This window comes from Alligator sinensis, unplaced genomic scaffold, assembly GCF_000455745.1.
Source record: "Alligator sinensis unplaced genomic scaffold, ASM45574v1 scaffold832_4, whole genome shotgun sequence".
Lineage (NCBI taxonomy): Eukaryota > Metazoa > Chordata > Crocodylia > Alligatoridae > Alligator > Alligator sinensis.
This window is the reverse complement of record NW_005842329.1, coordinates 781,892-798,707: the sequence shown is the minus strand read 5'-3', so window position 1 is coordinate 798,707 and position 16,816 is coordinate 781,892.

The window sequence follows — 16,816 nt, the reverse complement described above, 5'->3', positions numbered from 1 at the left end:
CTCTTTCCTGCCTATGCAGGGGGTCGGACTCAATGATCTATTGAGGTCCCTTCCGACCCTAACATCTATGAATCTATGAATCTCTTGAAGTTAGACTGGCCAGTGTGCAATTATCTGGTTCCCTTTCTCCGTTTTTAAAAAAGATGGGCACTTTTTGCCCCTTTACTGTCTTCCAAGTTTTTACCTGAGGTCCATCCATGAGCTCTCAAGGTTAATAGCCAATGGCTCTGCAGTTGCTTCAGTCAATCTCTCTCATCAGGCCCTGATGATTTGAAAAAAAAGATAAACAGATCTACTTATCCTTCCATACCATAACTGGCACAATTGCAGCTCAGAGATGAGTAGCAGCCATTTGAAGTTGAATCTGAGAAAGAAAGAAATTATGCTGGTGGGCAGAAAGAAAGCATCTTCAAGAATTTTCAACCCTACTGTGGTCTCCTTTGGCAGAAGATGCATACTTATAGCTATTCATATTAGTCCACAGGAGTGGACCTGCACTACTTCATGCCCTTCTCACTCAGTAATATTAAAAAGTAATGCTTTCAGGCAGTTCGTTAGCCAAGAGACTCCATCCCCTTTTTAGCCAATAACGACCTACCCACCAGTTATTCGTGTCTTCATCATCTTCGGGCTGGACCAGAGCAGTGCAACATATCTAGACATGAAGACTTAAGCTCTCAATTCTAATGATTAGTACTGAATGCTGCAGTGCATCATCTCCTCAGAAACACTAGCTACTATGAGTACATTAGACCTGTTTTCCATTCCCTACATGTGCTTCCCATAAAACATGTAGTCAAGTTCAAGGCCTTGATCCCTCTGTTCCCAGCACTCATTGCCCTGTGTCCAACATCTAAAAGATGAAAAAGTTCCAACCTAAAGTTCCAAGATGAAAACCATGGCCAGCCATGCTACTCTTCAGACACAATAGGCTCAATGGAAGTCTCACTCATAAGGATAAATGTTGTCACTGTGGACAAGAAGTCTCTCAGGAACCAGTCTAAGTCTCCCTCAAGAGTTAGGAACCATCACAGGCCTCACTATCTGTTGCAAGGGCAAGGCACATTTTACTAGCGCAGGCTCGGCCTAAAAACAAAAAAGCACATAGCAATGTATACATTTGAAAACAGAACCCCGACCTAAAAATGCTACCAAAACAAAAAGCAATGTGATCCACTGCATAAAGAGCCATCTCCTTGAGGAGAGGAGGGGATTGCAAACAGGCGTCATGGGATAGATAAGTCATACAGTACTCTGATGCTACAGTGATGAAGATGGTACAAAAACCTATGTTGGACAGAATACTCCATCCACTTACAATGCACCTAAACTCTTGTGACTCCAGTGGTGCACTATGTGGGCTAGTTAATGCGTTGCTTTATAGGAGAAATAGTCTGTCAGTGAAGATAGCTCATAGGAGTGTGCAATGGCCAGAACTAAAACTGCTATAAGACAATACACCGGTAGGAAAATGCTGTTTAAGGTTTTGTTGAACTAACTCAAATCAGTTCAAAAACCAAAATATTCCAATTACACTCCAACTTGAGTGGAAACGACATGAAATATTTTGTTTTGATTTTGCAAAAGGGCAGGCAGTGCAGGAGGAAATCAGAAAATTAATTTTAAAAAATCATGTAGCGAAAATATTAGGTTTGTGGAAAATGCATTTTGTCAGATGAGTCCTACGGAACAATCCTAAACTGTAAAATATCCTAAATACTTGATGAAGCTTCTCATAAACAGAATCGTGGCTTAAGAAACACATCTGCTTCTGACTTCAGATTTTGCTTGTTCCAAGATGCATACCCTGTAAACACAAAATACCTTCAAGCTGTCATATTCTGAACCCAACCCTCGGATAAAGGCATTTTGCCCTTTAAAACCTAATTTAGGAAATAATAAATATCTTTTCAGCAATTCTATCACTCCACCCACCCAAGTATCATTTGCCTTAGAAACTATACTGAATTTTCTGGGTATGACCTACCATAGTATCAAACAATGCTCACCAAATGACAACAGTGATGTCAGCTTTGAAGAGGTGCTTCTAGAAATAACATGCAAAGATCTTGGAGAGTATAGATTGACTGCCTGCCTATAAATTACCCCCCTCCCCCCAACTCCGCCAACACAACCACTCTGAAAAACCTCAAAGCATGTGCTCAAGAAATTGAGCAAAACCATCATGTCCTTGGGGAAGTTGCTACAGATGCTCGGCAGCTGATTTAACTGCTATTTTTATCCAGATGCTATAACAAAGCTCTGTTCCCCAAAAGAGATACTGCAACTTTTTTCCAAGGTAGCTAATGAGATTAAGGAGTGGTAAAGCTGAAAAGGTTACTGTTCCTGACCTTTCATACAGGCCTAACTGTCTTAATGAATTCACTGGCTGTGACAAGTCAGCTACAAACATTGGATTCCAGATTCCCTTCCAATCACAAGGGAAAAACATCTTCTCAGATTTATTGAAGAACTGACTAGCGGCACATAAAAAGAATGGAGTAACAAATCGCTCAGTACAAATGGTAACCCAGCTAACTAAAGGACAAGCAGAGGTTTGTGCAACTACAAGGTAAGAAGCTATGAAAGTATGGGCAGGGGGGATCCACAGCCTTTAAAGAGGTCTCCATCTGGGAAAAACAATTTGTTAATGAACACAGGAAGAAAAAAGTTCCTTTTCCATGATCACCTGGAAGGAAAATCTATTACATTTCCATAATGACTCATTAGGCCAAATTGCATGCTCGGTAACATACTTACAATCTCCTTGGATTTAACTAATTTTTCAAGTGTATAGTTAAGGGCAGAATTTACCCCAATGTTTCTAAGAGCATATTGAAATGGAGAATGACTTTAACAGGTTTATGTGAACCTGTGCCCAAACGCTTGCCGCATCTCTATAAAAGATGCAACACGAAGGAAACAGTTTTTTTCTGGCCAGCCACAACCTCACAATAAATTTTCCTTCCCCATATATGTTTTAAAAATGTATTATATGTATCAAAAGTTCAACCCAACCCAAACACAATACCATTATAAAGGTATAGGGTAATGAAAGGAAATGTTCAATAGAAAAGTTTAGAAGAGTAGTACAGTGTCTTGAGAGTAAACAGTTCGGTAAATAGGCTTCTGGAAGGCTAATATTCTTTATGAGAGCATAATTACAGTTGCAATCTGTGATCTCTGGTACATAATAGCAGCAAAGTGTATACCTGGAAACATAGAAATAGAGGGTATGTATCATGAGATGGTTTAACATTATCTCCTCACTCAGATGGTAACAACTTTTAGGTGAATGAGTGTGCTAACAGGTTATTTCATTAATGTCTTAATCATAGAAATGAAGGCTGGAAGGGATCTTGAAAGATCATCAAGTCCATCCCCCCTGCTCTGGGCAGAAATACTGCTGAGATGAAATGATCTCAGCAAGGTGTCTGTCCAGTCTCCTCTTAAAGACTTCCCTGGTTGGGGACAGCACCACCTCCTTGAGAAGTCTATTCCAGATTCTGGTCACCCTTACCATAAAGAAGTTCTTCCTTATATCCAACCTGAAATCATCTTCTAACAGTTTATGGCTATTGCTCCTTGTCCTTCCCCTGGGGCACCATAGTGAACAGTTTTTCTCCCAGCTCCCAATATTCACCCCTTACATACTTATAGATGGCCACTAAGTCCCCACTCAGTCTTCTCTTCCCCAGGCTGAACAGTCCCAGATCCCTTAGTCTTTCCTCATAAGGTTTGTCCTCCAGACCCTTAATCATTCTTGTGGCCCCTATCTGGACACTTTCATGATTCTCCACATCTTTTTTGAAGTGCAGCGCCCAGATCCAGCCTTCTCTTGCCTTATGCTTTATAGACCATCAACAAAATGATAAAAAGCAAAGAATCAAGTTCAGATTAAATATGTGACTTTATATGATATGGATCAAGCTGAAGGACTCAGAATGGCAGGTGAAATTAACTCATGGGTTGCTTTAATCTATGGTGGTTGCTAGAGAGGTCTGTGCTGATGTAATTATCCTTAGTGTGCACCTTCTATTATACAGCTATTGTTAAAACATAGCCTTTGGGGAGTCCATAGTGTATCGCTCTAGCAAGAAAGATAAAGGATTATAATCATAAAAAAGTCTTAACATCCTTAGTACTGTTGTTAAAACATCTACATTCATGTTTTCTTGCAGCAGTGAAACAGTTTTCAGCTCTGGGAGGGAAGACTGAATATCAAGGCCAATTGTTAGCAAGAGGTTCAGTAAAACAGTCAAGCTTTCCATTTTACGAGCTTGGAATCTAAAAGGCAACAACATTTGAATAAAATAGAAGAACGAGGTAGTGGTGCTGAGCAGCTCGGAGGCCAGGACTCTCACATAGCATAGACTGGTAATGGAGCTAAGGATAAAGATATTACCTAAATATCTTCTAAGAAAAGTTTCTGACATTTGGCAAGTATGGGGACATGAAGAATGTAAATTCTTCAACTAACTGGAAGTAAACTTCTGGCAACAGGAAAGACCATGTTTTAGTGGTTCCATGTGTTAGTGCTTAAAAGTGTCTGTGACTAGATTAACGAGAAATATGTTACCAGCGGAAACGTGATGCAGTTATTTGTTTATTTGTCATTATTCCAGTAAGCCTCATCTGTCTTCATTCCTACAACAAACTTATAGCTAACATCATTGCTAGAAGCAAAGTAAGAGATTTTCTAACACCTTTCTTAAGCTATGTAGTCCTCTCTTTCTCCTCTGATTTCTCTTTTATGAGAAAAATACAAACGGACAGTAGAAGAATTCAGGGTAGAACAAGTCTGTGAAAGAAAAAGAGCTTTTTTGTACTTTTCCTCGCTAGTCCTCTCACCTTCATACAACAGTACAATAAAATTTGTTGTTGGTAATGCAGCAGCCACACTCAGTCCTCTAACAGGTAAACAGATCATATCTTTATGTTTCTCTGTTCCAGAGAGGACTGTGTACCTTACTGTCCAATTACAGACCTCTGAGCTTCATGTCAATGAAGATTTTCCATTAGCCAACAGCACCATTTCCTGCTTGCACATACAAAGATGAAAACTAAAACCAGAGACCGTGACAAGAGACTGTGCAAGAAGCAGAACAAGGATGGTACTTATTCACTTTCAGCTACACTTCTGCCCAGGCAAATCCATTTCAACTGCAGACAGGAATTAAGGCACTAGTTCAGGAAGATTAATTAAAGGGTCTCATATCTGAAGTCCAGTTCAGTTAGTAAATCAGATGCCATAGCTTTAGGCTCTGTAATATCATGCATCTCTGACTCTGCTGAAACCACAGATTATTCATTCATTAACACAAGCTCAGCCACATTTTTTTGCACTAAGTGCTAAGGTTCAGAGCAATAAATTCACATTTAATTAAATAAATAAGGCACAAGATAAACTTTGTGCATGCCAAAGGAACACACACAACTATGAAGAGACTGGCATTCTTGTAAACCGCAACACACAATTCATCTATATTTCCTATACAATGAAGCCATATGCATTCTTTTCTAATTATTCATTTTAATACATAATGCACAGCTCCCAATTCCCTTATTCCTGTTCCCCTCTCCCTGCCCAAAGGTCCCCCAGACCTTTCTATTTCTGTAGTTCCAGCATTTCTGCTATATACATGCAAACCAGACTTCTAACTGCAAGTTATTTGATCAGCAAGAAAGACTGTAATACACTAATTAAAATGCAGTTCTACCCAAAAAGGTGACTGAGAAGCATGTTATTGTGGCCCCTCTGGTACCATATTAGAAGTTTGCTCAGAGGTTTACTCTACCTGTCTGTCTTGGTGATTTTTCACCCAGTGTTGTCATCAATAATAAATAAACATTTGTGAGCCAAATTCAGTCTCTTTACTTACACCTATGTAGCCCCATTGCTTGTGCTCTGGCTGAACAGGGGGTTAAGAGCAATAAAAAAATCTGACCCTGCACTTGGCACATAGTTAAATGTCCTGATTGTGATGATGCACCAGCAGGGACCAGAACACAGCTTTGTTGTGTTGGCTCTTCAGGTTCCACAGGTAAACCAGTCAAAATCTTGATGAAAGCCAGGCCACTGGGAAAATTAATCAATCACCAGACTCCCATTGACTTCAACAGGGCCAGGAGTTCACCCTTTATTTTTCACTAAGCCTGTGGGAACAGCAGAATGTGTATTAAGTCATTGATTCTTTTCTTCTGTGGCCAGTGAACTTTTCCCCCTCTTTGCCCATCGCTGGGCATTTCCTTTAATGTTTCCTATCTGTATAGTTCTATAACTGCACAGAAACACTAATGTGTGCTACCTTTTTCATTGAAAGGGTGCAATGTATGCTATGTTTTATACTTTTGCTAACAAGGATGAATTCTGAGTTAAAATTGAATAGTATCACTGATGGACATTTTTTTAAAGCAAACAACCAAGCAAGAAAACCAAAGACTACAATATTCAGCTACCAGTCCATTAAAATGGTTAGCCTACATGGAACAAATATGCTTTTTTCACAGCCTACAAGCCTGATTCAAGAAAGCTGAGGAAGTTTAACATATGCTTAACACAAGCATATGTTTAACATATGCTTAACATTGTCACAACCCAAGGGTGTGATTTTTTTGTTTGTGTGTGCTTCGGCACTGCTGAATTATTTCCCGCCACTTGTAGCTTTCTTTGCAGGGTGCATTTCTTCGTTGCAACACAGAAATGCACGTTGCAAGGAGTTCCCGCCATTTGTATTCAAATTTGTGCCCCACTATTGGCCAGTTCTAAATTATTCCTACGTGGCAGCTAGCGATTGGTTTGCTAGCCGTATAAAAGGCTTGAGTGGTTTCCGCCCAAGGTGGAGGACTCCACGAACATGAGGAGGAGGAGACTTCACATCTCGTGAAGATCTCTAAGCGCTGCGGAGCCTATTGGACCCAGCGTGTATATCAAGAAGGCTACAGGGGTCTGATCAGCCTCTCGCCTCTCCCCGTCGCCGAGCTCAATCCTTCGACGAACCCCTTTCCCAGCGGGCAAGTTCCACGAAGCCTAGCAAACTTCGTGTGAGTGAATCCAGAGCTCTATCCGAGTCCTTTGAAACTGGGACTTAAGCGAAGTTTTCCTGGAAGTCTTTCCAGCCTACACCGCGACCATCTACGGTGTAAGTAAACAGTCTTAAACAACCGCTAAGCGTCCGTGCCTAATTCTAGCGTGCCGCCTGCCTTCCCTGACCCGGCGTGTCCGGGCTGCTGGCCACAGCCCGCCACGCGAAAAAAGGGCCTCGGACTGCTCCCGGCCTGCACAAACATAAGCATGCATTTAAACATGGGTTTATCCTTTCATTGCACAGAATGGACTTGAGAGCTACTCCTCTGGAGTAGAGATGAATTTCTAAATTAGTGCCTAGGTTTTTAGATACTAATTGCTACGCACTTGAGTAAAAACTTTAGGCCACCCTGCGTAGAAGCTTGTGAAAGTAAACCCTGGCCCATGCACTAGTACAAAATTGAATTCTCCTTATAGCACAGCTCCACGCTCTGACAGTTTGGGTACTATAGTAACCCACTGCAACACAGGGTTCCTTAGTTTAGAATATGGCAGCAGTAAAAAGCAATATAATTGCATCCTGAAGATGGTGCAATAGAAGCGATTTCCCCACTGACACTAAAAACAGCTCTCTTTCTTAGGTACATTTTGCTTCCAATATTGCTCTCTGTCATAAATTAAATGTACAAGGTGGTATCGCTGCTCTGTAAACATATTACTTAAAGTACTTTTCTTTTACTTCAGACATAGGTGCTGAAACTTTCAAAAAGAGGCAGCAGATTGAAAAGCCTGGAAAAAGCAGCAGATGTGGGGGGGTTTAAACTGATAATCACACAAAGCTAACCAAAATGGGACCACAGGAAAGAAGAAAAAGACATTTCTTGCATCTTCAATAGCTAATGCTGGAGCAGTACCTTTTCTGCTTCCTTGCTATAAGCAGAAGCACAAAATGCAATCAAATATTTTGTTCTTTTGCGGTTGTTGGCTGGTATCAGGAAAGAATCTTCAATTACAGTCATTTGGACTTGCGATATTATAGCGCTGATAAAAGCAAAATAGTTTGAACATCAGAATGTTACTCTCAAAAATAGGAAAAAGAAAATGCTGGATATACAAAGCATTCAACAACCAGTCATTAAACAGGGAAGTGGTGTTTTGAGCAAATGATGTCTGCAGAGCCTTTGATTGTGCAGTGCTATTCAGTTGAGTCCCAACGTAACAAACCTGGAAGAATGAAATGTGATTTCTGCTGAATACCTCCTTCCTCCTCCTTTTAATGAGTGTCAGTATCTCTTCCTCTTGCCACCCCTCTGGTTGCTCTCAAATATTTAAACAGATGTAGTACAATCTACTTCCATATAGAACATCCGATTTTGCTTTAACTGCTGGAATTTAACAGCCTGTGAGCTTGATGGAAAATTTTGAAACACCAGCCAAGTGGCTTTATTTTCTGTTCCCAGTTTATGCTATTCAATCAGTAATGAGACATCAAAATGACTTGGCCCAGCTGTAGAACTGTCAACGCAGCATTATGACTAACAGGTAGAGCTCTCCTTGAAGGTGAACAACAAATGAATTTATGGCTGGTCTGCCTTCTTTGGACATAGGGTGCCCAAGTGAACATGTGTAATACTTCCTTGGTGAGTATTGTCCTGCAACATACTTCTAAATAACTCACTTGTCATGTTTTTGCCATGATGTCCATCTTTGGCACAACTATCCACGCCCCACTGTTGCAACACCTTTACTCACACCATGCAAGTGATAGCTCAGCATCTCAGCTTATCACCGGAATGCAGACCTGGGCCTGTATGGAGTAAAGAGAAAAAAGCTAATCAGTTAAGCAGTGTTTTTAATTTTGTTGTATGTTGTTTTCAATTTCTATGGTTATTATATGCTCTTCCCAGGATAGATGCAAAGGAACAGACAATAAGGAGATAACAAATAAATTAAGTAAGTGCCTCAGGGAGAGGCAGAAGATATTCCAAAACCCCTGTGTGAGCAGATGTAGTGCTCCCATTCCTAAACAACATTCTGGAGCTCAGCCTGTCTCTCCAACTTGGTTCACCAATGATAGGTCACCAGGATAAGAAGCCTTCCCATCTAATTTCAGAAACCATAAACTTCATAGACTTTAGAGACTGGAAGGGACCTCGTGAGATCATTGAGTCCAGCCCCCCTGCCATAGGCAGGAAGTCTGCTGAGGTCAAATGATCTCAGCAAGATATGCATCCAAACGCCTTTTGAATGAGTCCAGACTAGGTGCTTGCACCTCCTCTGGAGGGAGTCTGTTCCAGACCCTGGACACTCAGACTGTAAAGTAGTTTTTCCTTAAGTCTAGTCTGAATCAGACTTCCAGAAGTTTGTGGCTGTTAGATCTAGTTATCCCTTGGGGAGCCCTGGTGAACAACTCATCTCCCAGACCCTGGTGCACCCCCTTATATACTTATAGGATGCCACCAGCCTTCTCTTTGCCAGGCTGAAGAGTCCCATGTCCCTCAGCCTCTCCTCATAAGGCTTGCTCTCTTGGCCTTTGATCATGCGGGTGCTCTCCTCTGGACTCTCTCAAGCTTATCCATGTCCCAAAACTGGATGCAGTACTCCAGCTGTGGCCCCACTAAGGCCAAGTAGAGCGAGAGGATGACATCCCTGGTTTTGCTTGAGATTCATTGGTGGATGCATGCCAGAATTTGGTTTGCTTTGCCAGCTACAGCATTGCACTGGTAGCTCATGTTCATCTTGTGGTCAGTCAAGACCCTCAAGTCCCTTTCAGTCATGGTGCTAATGAGTGTAGCACTGCCAAGCCTATAAGTGTGATGGTGGTTCTTCCTCCCAAGGTGGAGCACTCTGCACTTCTCTGTGCTAAATGCCGTCAGGTTTTTGTCCGCCCACTTTGCGAGCCTGTCCAGGTCATCCTGTATCCCCAGCCTGTCCTCCAGTGTGACCAGTCTGCAAACTTTGCCAGTCCACATCTGATGTTGAAGAGTACTGGTCTGAGCACTGAGCCCGGAGGGACACCACTGGTCACCTTGCGCCAAGTTGGTATGCTCCCATCAACTAATACTCTTTGGGTCCGACCATATTCTTCTTCTGCAGGGACTTCCATCTCATGGCTCCCCAAAACTTTCCAGAGCTAGAATCCCACCTGAGCTTTGCCTGAGCCATGAGGAACCAGAATATAGAGCTTCACATGAAGCAATTTGCTGACTATCTAAGTTAAATGGATCTTGGAACTCAGTGTACAGAAAGAACTGGGTTCCTGCCACTTAAAATAACTTTATAGAATTGTACACCATGGGCTAAATCTTGGGCCATCTCCCATCCTGCAAAGAGTACCACCTTTGCAGCAAGATAAATCCTGAAGACCATCTGGCCCAGTGTTTAGATGGGGGAGGTGGGGCCACAGGCAGAGGAAATCTGCTTTGACTGAGGGTGAGAAGATGTTCTCAGGCTGGAGTTTCTACTTCCCTTAGAGCCATGAAAGTGTGTCTACTGTAAAGCTACAGCAATTATCACGGAGCTTCTGGAAGGGACTGAGAAGGTTGGGACTGGCCAGGGGTGAAACTGGAGTGGGAAGAAAGAATGGCAGTGCCCTCCAAGCTTCACCTACAGGCCAACCTCAGCCTTGGCTATGAATTTATTTGAATGGGAGCTATGCAGTTAAACACCCTAGTTGGCCTGGCAAACCTTAACCTTTTGTCTTTAAATCAGAATCTGGAAACTTTTAATGTAATGCTAAGAATGCCCATAATTACCTCATTTTTATGTTTCCATTTAAATTTTGCACAAAAATCTAATGATGATCCAAAACAGTGTCAGGAGTGAATTCTTAACAATCTCTTCCTTTGCCTTAAGCCTACTTCAAGGTCAATTATTCTATTAAAGCTGTAGTTTTCTATATACCATATTCCTTTTAATTAGGATACTCCTAATTGGGAAGCTATTGCTAAACTCTGTTTTTCTTTCTTTTTACTTTTTTAAAACTCAGAAATAAGATTTAAATAAAAATAAAATGCAGCTAATATCAGTTTTGCTCTGTATTCTGTTTCTTAAAATCTTTTCAGAACATTTTTATTTTAATAACCTGTTATCTTAATCAGAACAACCATTTATTTGGGATGGCTGCTATCTGCTTAAACTGGAACAATAAGCTATCTACTTAATACAATTAAAGGATTCTATTCTATTTTGATAGAGGCAGAAAACAAATAAAGATATGAGATGGGGATAAATAAAGATATGAGATGAGGGGAATGGGCTAAGTAGTTAGAGCCAAATTTTTAAAGTATGTAGGTATCTTAGGTACTTAAATGCCCTTAAAAAGGGTCCTTAGCTCTCCTGAAAGAAGACCAAAAGAGTTCTTTTCATGCAAGCACCAAGAAGTTTAGGGGGACAAATTCTTTCAGTTCGTATCAGGGTAAATCTGAAGCGATTCTGAGGAAGTCAGCAGAGTTACTATGGATTCAAACATTCATGGATGTGAGAACAAAATATGGCCTCTTTATCTAAACCTCTTGTCCCTACAGGCCTGGACTGGAAATTTCATGTAAGCATTCTGGTCTAGATCAAGGCTTCAGTTACAGCCTTACCATGCCAACTAGGAAATGGATGGAGAGATGAAAAGAAGTTTTGCCCTGACTTCCTGTGTCAGGATATGGAAAGATGAATGCTTGGAGCCCTTTCAAAAGGGCAGCAGCTGGTATGTCCCAATTATTATCACACAATTCAAACATGGAACACAATTCAAACACAGCAAACTTGAGCCAACTTTAATCTTGCATGAAGGAGTTTTAAAGTTGAAGTGGGTTTGCAGCATTTGAATTGTTCTCAATTCATTCACATATAACGATTAGAATGGACCAAGTGCTGTCCTTTTGAAAGGTCTCCAACTGTTCACACCCTCAAAATCTGTAGGGAAGAAGAAAGGAAAGCTAAGGCAGAATGAGTACTGGATGGCTATAGCAGCAGCAAGATAATATTAAGAGCACAGCTGGTGCTGGACTAGGGAAAGTGATCCACAGCACAGTACAAACATAGGATCAGTAAAACTGCACTGTGATGCACATTAGAATCAGCCAGAACCCCAGGAAGGAGATCATGAATTGGTGACAAGCAGGACAGTGTGTGTGTCTACATAAGATACTTTACTGCACAGTAGACTAGTCTACTGCACAGTAAAGCGTCACTATGTACCCATGGTCATGAGCTGCTGTGCAGTAGATTAGTCTACTGCATGGTTTTCTACTACCTGTAAATACAGGTAATAGATCTATCATACAGTAGCTACTGCACAGTAGCACACAGTTAGACACCTGACCAGCAACACATATTGCTCCTGGTCAGCCCTGGCAGCAGGGGTGGGAGAACAGGCCCCTTCCCCAGAAGCTGCCTACTGCTAGGGCTGTCTCTGATCATAGAGCTCAGGTGGGGATAATATGCCCTTGCTCCAGCAGCAGGCAGCTCCCAGCTCTACGATTGCATCCAGGGCTGAAAGATTGCTCCCTGCCCTCAACAGCTGCCTACTACCAGAGCAGGCTTTGATCATGGAGCCTGGGCTAAGACAATGTCCCCCTGCTCCGGCAGCAAGCACCTCCTGGTCCCTGCTCTGCGATCGGTGTGGGGGGTGGGGAATTGCTTCCTGCTCCTGGCAGCTGCCTGCTGCTGAGTTGGGCTCTGATTGCAAAGCCCAAGCTGGGACAATGTCCACCTGCCCCAGCAGCAGGAAGCTCCTGGCTCCAGCTCCGTGCAGTATTTTACTGCACAGTAAGCTTGCTGAGCATTAATTGCATGTGTAGACGGACCCAGTGTTGGTCAGATGCATAGTCCAATTTAAGCCCTGTACAGGTAAATGGTCCAAGACTGTGTTGCTGCAGCAGTTACAGAGACAGTGAGGTCAAATCCATCAGAACCCATGGTCGAGAGGCTGACTTGGGAACCAGACTCAGAAGCAGCTGAGAGCCAGTGGACATATTCTGGTCAGCAGGCACCTAGTCCAGCAGAGGCCAAAAATCAGCATACACAAGTTTGCACCATAGAGATACTAGGGCTGACTCAGGTGGTTGCAAATCAAAGGAGCCATTACTTTGCATTACGATTGTACCAACAATGCAAGGGAAAAGCAGAATCAAGCAACAGGAAGCCTATTTGTGGGATACGTCCAATTTTATCTCTCGCTGGTAAGCCCTATGCAAGACAAGAGATTTAAACCTGCTTTCTCTTAAAATTGGGTCAAGGGAAAATGACAAGGGAAAATAAATGGCTAATCCAGTTTTTCACAGATTCAGATTTATGGGACTGTGGAAGCACCTAAGGTGTCAGGTGCCATACTATCCACCCAGCACGGGGCCCCTCCCATCTTCTCTTCTGCCATGACTTGGTGTTATTGAATGAAAAGGAGGGGTTCAGTGGAGATCCTCTTCCTGGGGGACCCCAGGGACGGTAGTACTCACTGTCTTGACAAGATGTTCCATGGGGCTCTGCCTCCCCTACACCCCATCCACTCGCCAACCGAATGGGTGCCACCTGCCTCATTCATCCGTGCCCTGTAGACTCCTTTTTCCAGGGGGGACCAGCATCGGTGTGGGTTCTGGTGGGATAGCCCAGCCGTCGCAACAGCTAGCATCTCCACCTCGAAAGCTGATGGGCTAGGCTCCAGTTTGCTAGTGTCCTCCTCATCTCCTCTGGGCGGGACGCCTCTAACAATCTTCACAAAGTAGACAGCTGGAGGAGGGGTGGAACTGCCTCCTCTCTCCCAGCCTTATACAGGGACTCAGTTTCCCCTTGCTCTGGATGCTGGCACTGAGCCAGCTGCAACACTCCTGCCCGCCACAGGAGCCTCACCACGCCTGGCAAGCTCCACGCTGGTGTGCTCCCTCTCCTCCTCCCCGCCAGGTTCTGGTGGGGCTTTTAAATTTTTCCACAGCAGCTGCTTTGGCTGCCATGATTGGCTCTGCTTTTCTCCGCCGTGGGAACAGTTGATTCAACGGCCGCGCAGCTATGGCCACGGCTCCTGCTCCAGCTGTGCTCCCAGAGGTAAGTTTCCCCGGCGGTAGAGGGGGGAGTTGCTTGTGCGGCTTGGGGACCACAGGGACTGCCCCCTCCCCTTTGGCAGCCTGTGGGGACATCTCGCTGCCACAGACCTCCCCACTTAAGTTGCCTTGTGGTGTATGAGATAATACTTAAAATATTCTATCACTCAGTGTATCGCCAGGCACTCCCTTTTGATCCTGGCATACCTGGTTTCGGCATGGCTGAGTTTACAGCTGGCAAAGGCAATTGGGTGCTCATCTTCCCCACATCTTTGCAGTAACACAGCCCCCAGGGCATTGCCCAATGTGTCTGTCTGCAATATAAAAGGGGTAGAAAAATCAGGGGTGTGTACCACAACATTGCGATGTACCACCTCCTTCATTTCCTCGAAGCTCTCTCTCATTTCTGGCGTCCACTTTAGCACGACTGCTGGTCCCCCTTTGAGTGCATCTGTGAGGGGTGCGGAGAGGCCTGCAAAATGTGGTATGAACCACCAGTAATAACTGATGAGCCCCAAGAAGGAGTGGAGCTGTTTACGGTTGTGTGGTTCCTGGAATCACTGTATGGCCTCCACCTTCTTTGCCGGGGGGTAGATGGTTCCCCGTCCAACCTGAAACCCCGGGTATGCCGTCTCTTTCCCCGCTAGTTTGCAGTTCTTTGGACTGGCAGTCAAGCCCACTGTTTGAAGCTCTCCCAGGACTGCCCTTAGGGCCTTGAGGTGTTGGTGCCAATCAGGAGTGAAGACGATGATGTCATCTATAGAGGCTGCTGCATACGACGTGTGTGGTGCAAGTAGGGTGTCCATAAGCCTCTGAAAGGTGGCCGTCGCACCATTCAGCCCAAAGGGCATCCATATAAATTCAAACAAGCCCCAAGGGGTCCTGAAAGTGGTCCTGGCGCTATCCACGGGTCACATCAGGATTTGCCAGTACCCCTTGGCAAGGTCGATGGTAGATATGTACCGGGCTTCCTTGATTCTCTCAATGAGGTGGGCAATGTGTGGCGTAGGGAAGGTGTCAAAAGTCGCTAAAGCATTTAACTTTCTGAAGTCTATGCACAAGCGAAGTGACCCGTCTGGTTTGACCACCAGTACAATGGGGCTACACCAAGGGCTTCGAGATGGCTGGATAATTCCCTGTTTTCACATTTTTTTGATCTCCTGTTATATTTCCTACTGCCATCATTGGGGTATTGGCCTCCATCTTTCCCTGACTAGCATACCAGGTGGCATTCTGATTTCGTGCTCAATTCCCCACGCCCGCCCTGGGGTTTCCTGGAACACTTCCCAGAAGGCCTCTATTACTTTCGTTAGTTCCTGTCATGGTTTGGTATCCAGAATTTCTCCTAATCACATGAATCCTTCATTATGGATTCCCCTAATTTGGGCAGAGAGGTCCCGGTTCTTCCACTGCCTCTTCTTCCTGCGTTAGCCAGCCCTGTGGGGCCTTCCATTCCTTAAGGAGGTTTACATGAAAAATTTGATGCTTGTGGCGGTGTCCCAGTTTGAGCACTTCATAACCCACTGGGCCTACTTGATGGACCACCCTAAATCGGCCTTGCCACATCATGAGGTGTTTACTCGTTGATGCAGGGAGTGAGATCAAGACCATATCCCCTGGATGGAATGTTTGTTTTTTTGTTTTTCTATTATACTGGGTTTCCTGTTGTTCTTGTGTGGCTTTCAGGTTTTGGCAAGCGATCTGCTGAGCCTTGTTGATCTGGTCCTGTAGTTCCTGCTGGTACCTCTCCACTGATATTCCTAACCCCACCGGTTGCTCCCATTCCTCCCAGATGATCTGTAACAGCACCCTGGGGCTGTGGCCATATACTAGCTGGAATGGGGAGTACCACATCAACTCTTGGCGGGGATCCCTTAGGGCAAACAGTAACAGTGTTAATATGGTATCCCATCTTCGGGGGTCTTCCTGCAAACACTGCCTGAGCAACCTCTTGATTGTCCCATTTAATCTTTCGACTAAGCCATTCGTCTGGGGGTGATAAACTGATGTTTTTAAGTGGGTGATGCCAAGGGTATTACAAAGAGCCTTCATGACCCCAGACATGAAATTTGTCCTCTGGTCAGTGAGTATCTCACGCGGTATGCCTACCCTAGCAATCCATTTGAGCAGCTCCTCCGCTACACGAGTTGCCATAATGGATCTGAGTGGGACTGCCTCTGGGAACCTTGTGGTGTAGTCCACTAAGACCAATACATATTGGTAGCCGCTGTGCAATTTTGGAAGGGGACCCACTATATCAAGCCTGACTCGGGAGAACGCATCTCTATTACTAACATCGGGCACAATGGTGCCCTCTGTGGTCTCCACTCCTGGGCCCTCTGGCATTCTGGACAAGCTGCTACCCATCTTTCCACGTCTTCCTGGAGATGTGGCCAAAAAAATTCTCGGAGTAGCCTCGCTTGGGTCTTGGTACATCCTAAATGACCCCCTAGTGCGGAATCATGGGCCAATCTCCAAATAGAGTGGTGGAACAAGGACGGGACCACTAACTGCCACCTTTCCGTTGTGCCCTCCTCACCCCATTGGACCCGATATAGTAGCCCCCTGATTACCTCAAAGCTGGAGTGACTCCGGGATGTTCCCTTCCCAGGGTCCTCTGCCCTGAGCCATTGGAGCTCTGGATCTTCTCATTGAGCCTGGGGAAACTGCGTCATGCTGGCCACCTGTTTGAGGTCGATACTGCCTTGGGCCACTTCCCTCTGGTGAGGTAGGCTTTCCCCAGCCCAGCCCTATCCCCTTC